At 56.7% G+C, this 4,999-nt stretch overlaps 1 long non-coding RNA gene across 2 annotated transcripts in view; it reads right to left on the bottom strand.

The window, feature by feature from the left end:
- Positions 1-889: 889 nt before the first annotated feature.
- The window catches only part of LOC117803031, an 8,993-nt gene continuing 4,883 nt past the window's right edge, over positions 890-4,999 (bottom strand). Inside the window, exons 1-2 of one of the 2 annotated variants that reach the window (XR_004626588.1) lie at positions 1,927-2,906; positions 890-1,513 (exon numbers count right to left, since the gene is read on the bottom strand). This is a non-coding gene — a long non-coding RNA (uncharacterized LOC117803031). Of the gene's footprint in view, positions 1,514-1,926; positions 2,907-4,999 lie in introns of those variants that run through there. The other variant, XR_004626589.1, reaches the window with a different exon arrangement.

The following is a 4,999-nucleotide window of genomic DNA, read 5'->3' as shown; positions in this document are numbered from 1 at the left end:
CCGCCGCCGCCGCCTGCCTGCCCGCCCGCTGTCCGCCGGCCGCCCTCGGCGCGTCACCACCCGCGGCCCCTCCTCCGCCTTCGGAGGTGGGGCCCCGCGCTCGACACCTGGCTGCGGGGCGCCTTGCCGCGTGCCTCAGTTTACCCCCACATGTCAGCTGCTGCGAAAGCTCTCTCCTCCCCGGCTCGGAGTGCCCCTCCACTGGCGAAGGCGGGAGGCGCCGAGGGAGCGGCCTCCGGTCCTGGGAGTAGAGAACGGCCCCCGCCGCCGCCTCCCCGGGCCCCAGCCACCCGCCGTTGACATGGCAACCGACGGCCGCTAGGGGGCGCGGCGACACTGGAGGCGGCGAGTGAGCAACGCCCGGGCCTTCAAGCCCTGGACCCCCTGTTTTCTGGGAACGCAGGGATGAAACCCACAGGAGCCCCATCCCTGCGGAGCTGCGCCCCAGCTGGTCAACCCCGGGTCAGTAATCACAAAAATAGCTAGCAATTACTCAAAACCTCTGTGAGCTCAGGAATTGCTGGGTATTCCCGCTGAATCCTGAATCAACCGCCCCATCGGCAGGTTAACTGGCCCATTTTACAGAAGAGGGCCTTGAGGTTCCAGGAGATGAGGTCACTTGCCCAAGGTCACAGAGTGACAGCGCTGGGACTGGAACCTGGTCTGTCCGATTCTGAAGAGGAGTCTCCTGAGTCAGGCTACTTACGGTCTGGCCAGGGGTACAGCAATGGTGCCGTTGGAGGCCTGCTGTCCCTATGCCAGGCACCAAGCCCACCGCCCATCTCCTTCTCCGACCCTATGCCCCCTTCCCCTACTCCAACCCTTCCCCAGCATTTTCCTGATATCTTCCTGGCTCCAGGAGCCTCTAGATTCTTCCTCCAGCTCTACCCAACAATCAACCCACATCAAAGCTGTCCTTTCTACCACCTCTGCACCCTTTCAGCCTGCCCCTCCTCTCCAGTCCTCTGCTGATAGGTCCTGAGTCCTGGTCTTCCCAATTTGGTCTCTCCATCTGTCCCTCTCACTGTCCTTCCAGGTCCTTCTAAAATGGGGTCTTCCTGTATTTCCCTCCCCCGCTGTGTTTCAGGAAAACACAAACTGTGACATGTGAGGCTCTTTCCAGCTCTCTCCCAGACCATGGTGGCAGGAATCTCCCTCCTGTGCTTTGCTAACTCCCTGGACCTTCCCTCCTTCAGGGCTGTGCTCCTCATTGCACCCTGTTACCTGTCTCCCTGCAGGAAGTCCTCAGGGTGGCCCGGTGGCTCTTATCCTCCATGGCTCAGCCTTGCAGCCTCCTTGTAGGAGGAAGTAGGTCTGATGATCCCGGCGTCCCAAGAGACCCTGTTCTGGGGGAAGGCCCTGCCACAGAGGGCCTCGAGGGTCGGGTGAGCAGCAGAGAGCCTCCTCCCGGGGGAAATGTGAGGCCATCGAGGTTTTAGGCAGTCATGAGACATGTCAGGGAGTGATCTGAGGTCAGCTTCATGGGTACACTATAGAAGCAGGGAGGCATTGGCTAAATTGGGGGTGGGGAGGGCAAGGAGGGAAAGAATAATAATAATTGTAGTAATTACAATTTGTTGAGGGAAAATAAATGGTCCAAGCCATACATTCAACACTTTCTGAGAATTATCTCAATTCTCACTGAGCTATATGAGGCAGGTACTATTATCACCTCTATCGTACACTTAAGGACACTGGAATGCAGAGGTAACATCACCTGGCCAGGGTCAAGCAGCTGGCCAGCAGCCACACTGGTATTTGAACCAGGTTAATCTGGCACAAACCCCGAGCACTTAGGCACGTCAGGACTCCCCCCATCTGGGCTGTGGGCAGAGCTAGGGCACAGCCAGGGCATAGCACCACTTGGCCTAGGTGTCCTGGATGCCCATGGGAGGTATGGGAGGGGATGGTAGTATTGGGGGGTACCATGGTTTCGGGTGGCCTCCACCGTCAGACTCTCAGGCTGGGGCCCCTGCCTGTTTCCCACGAGCTCTCCCTAAGTCACATCCTGTGGGCAGAGGCCTCAGCAGATGTTCCGGTGATGTTGTCACCTCCACCCTCCCATCCCTAGCCTGAACCCCAACATCCGCCAGTCACTTCCCCTCAGAGCTTTGGGCCCTCGGCCCTCCCTAGCAGAGGCAGTCAGGAACCCTTCAGAAGGCTACCCCCCCCCCCAGTATGGGGTCCCGGATCATCCAGGTGGAAGTGTGAAGAAATTAGGTCCTAACTGGAAATGATTTCTCACTGACTCTGACTTCTGATTTGCTGGTTTGAAGAAAATGTTTCCTGCTTTCCTGGACCAGCTAAGCTGGCCAAGCCAGGCATGTGGCCAGGACTCAGTAAATGTTTGCTGCCTGACTGACCAGACTCTGTGAGAGCCTCTGGTCCTGCTGCCATTTAACAGTTAGGGAAACTGAGGCACAGAGCAGAAAAGGGAGTTACTGGCCAGCTGTTTGACTCTGGCCCAGACCTTCTGTTTTCCTCTCTTGAGCAGGGATAGTTGGGGGGCATATGGAGGGAAGCCGAAGACAGGCTCATGGGTGGGTTGCTCCTGGCCGCTGGTATGTCCCGGAGGCAAAGGGGCACTGGATACGGAGAGACCAAACAGAGGATGGCAGTGAGATGCTTGCAGCCCTGTATGCCGTGGACATTCTGCCCACACCAGCCCTGTGTTGATACATGTCATTTCCCCGGAGCTTTACAGTGCCCCTCTTGAGGTGGCTCGCATTGGGCCCAAGTTATAGAAGGGGAAACAAAGGCTCAGAGTGGTGATGTGGCCTGCCTGAGGCCACACAGCCAGGAAGCAGTGGAGCTGGGACTCAAAGCCAGGTCTCTACTTTCAAAGTCTAGGGTCAGGGTGGTAGAGCATGTGACTCTCGATCTCAGGGTTGTAAGTTGAAGCCCCACATTGGGCATGGAGCCTACTTAAAATTTAAAAAACTGAAAAACAAAAAACAAGAAAAAGGGGGCATCTGGGTGGCTCAGTCGTTAAGCGTCTGCCTTCGGCTCAGGGCATGGTCCTGGTGTTCTGGGATCGAGCCCCACATCAGGCTCCTCTGCTGGAAGCCTGTGTTCCCTCTCTTGCTGGCTGTCTCTGTCAAATAAATAAAATCTTTTTAAAAAATTAAAATTAAATTAAAAAATAAACTGAAAACAACAACAACAGCAAAAACAAGGCCCAGGGTCATTTACCATCAGCCTACACAACCCCCAGTACCAGACAACTGGGTCCATCCGGGAAAAGACTGAGACCTACAGTATAGCAGGCACGGGGCCAATATGAACATGAAGGGCCAATTCCCCTCTCAGGGAACGGGAGGTCTGTCTGGAACATGCAAATAAAAACACAAGTGAATGTAATATGGGTAATACTCACAGTATGAGTGTTTTATTTCACTGCCTTGGGATCACGGCAGGGATGGTGTATTTGTCCCATTTTTTTGGTGGGAGAAACAGGCTCAGCAAGGTGACCTGACGTGCCTGGGGTCCTGCACATGGGATCTGAACTCAGGTTCGCCTGGGTCCAGTGCCTCTGACTATGAAGTTGAAGGATTCCGATCCCTAATAGTACCTGGCCAAAAGGCAGGCAAATGAGTGACAGACTTGGGGGAAGGGGCAGGATGGAGGGGACAGAAACCAGAGCAGGGTTCCCTAGGGCACTATGGCTCAATCTAGAGCTGGGGCCACTCTGGAGGCAAAACTTGCGGCCAGTTGTCGGGGGAAAGAGTGGTGCTGCGGGCATGGGTCCAACCGAAGCGGAGCCTGAAGGCAGGAAAGCACTTGTACGTTCAGGGCTAGGAGCCCATGGGCTGCTCTGGGCTGGCCTCCAACCCAGGCTGAGGAGGGCCTGCGGGACAGCCACCCGCCGGCAGGTCCCCAGCCGCACTCCCAACGGCCACTCCAGGCAGCACAAAGGGGGCTCTGAACTCAGCGGAGCCGCCACACTGAGCCCCATTCATTCTCCCAGGGACGCAGCAACTGTCCTGGCGCCCAGGCCAACAGCAGGAGCGGCCTAGCGCTCACAAGCCACAGCAGCACAGCCTCAGCGCGGCCCGGGACTCCCGGCTCTCGGATCCTGGGCTCTCCCCCAGGGTCTTCTGGGCCTGTGCCAATCTGCCCCCAGCCTGAACCTCCCCCATCCCTCAGCAACAACCACCAGGGGCTGCTCAGGCTACAGCAGACTAGCATGGGCCAACATTTGCTCCTTCCATCCTCCCAACCACCCCTGGAAACGGGAGCTCCTGTGACCCTATGTCATGGATAGAAACTGAGTCCCAAAGAGGCAAAGTGTCTCGGGAAGGGTCACACAGTCAGCACTTAGCCCGAGTCACTGGGACTGGCTCCCAGGAGAGAAGCCAGGGGAGCCACCCTCCGCCTTCCAAGAAGAAGACCTCTAGTTCCCAGCCGCAGGCCCTTCTCTCTCTTCTGACAGCGGGCGGTGGGAAGGAGCACCGGCCTGGAAGCTAGGACACCTGGGTGTCTGTCTGTCTCATCTCTGCTCCTCTTCAGCCTCTGTTTACTCATTTGTAAAATGGGGACAAGAGAAACAATATTTACCTCCTAGGACAAGAGGACTGAGCTCTCTGGCTGGAATGTACTAAGAGACCAGAAGACGTTAGTCATCATTATTTTTACGGAGGACGCAGGAAGGGCCCCATCTGACCTTGGACTCCTCGCTCATAGGCTGGGTTGCCAGCCTGGGGGACAGGGTAATCACGCCTTATCATGCTGGAGCCTCTGTGAGTTAACCGTGTTCCTTGCATTTGGGCCCATTCTAGAGATCAGGTGCCTAGGGCTGCAGAGGGAGCAGTAACTTGCTTGCAGTACACAGAGCTGGGGTTTGAATGCCCTGGTCTTGTGGCCACCTCGACCCCAGCAGCTGCTGACAGCCTCCGCAGGTGTCTGGGACAACCTTTGTAGGGGAGTTTCACTTCCTCATCTCTGTCCTGCCCATGTGAGCAAGACACACACGTACACACACACACACACACACACACAC

The sequence above is a fragment of the Ailuropoda melanoleuca genome, chromosome 7 (assembly GCF_002007445.2).
Source record: "Ailuropoda melanoleuca isolate Jingjing chromosome 7, ASM200744v2, whole genome shotgun sequence".
Classification (NCBI taxonomy): domain Eukaryota; kingdom Metazoa; phylum Chordata; class Mammalia; order Carnivora; family Ursidae; genus Ailuropoda; species Ailuropoda melanoleuca.
Note: the sequence above shows the minus strand (reverse complement) of the source record. Positions and strands in the feature narration are given on the sequence as shown.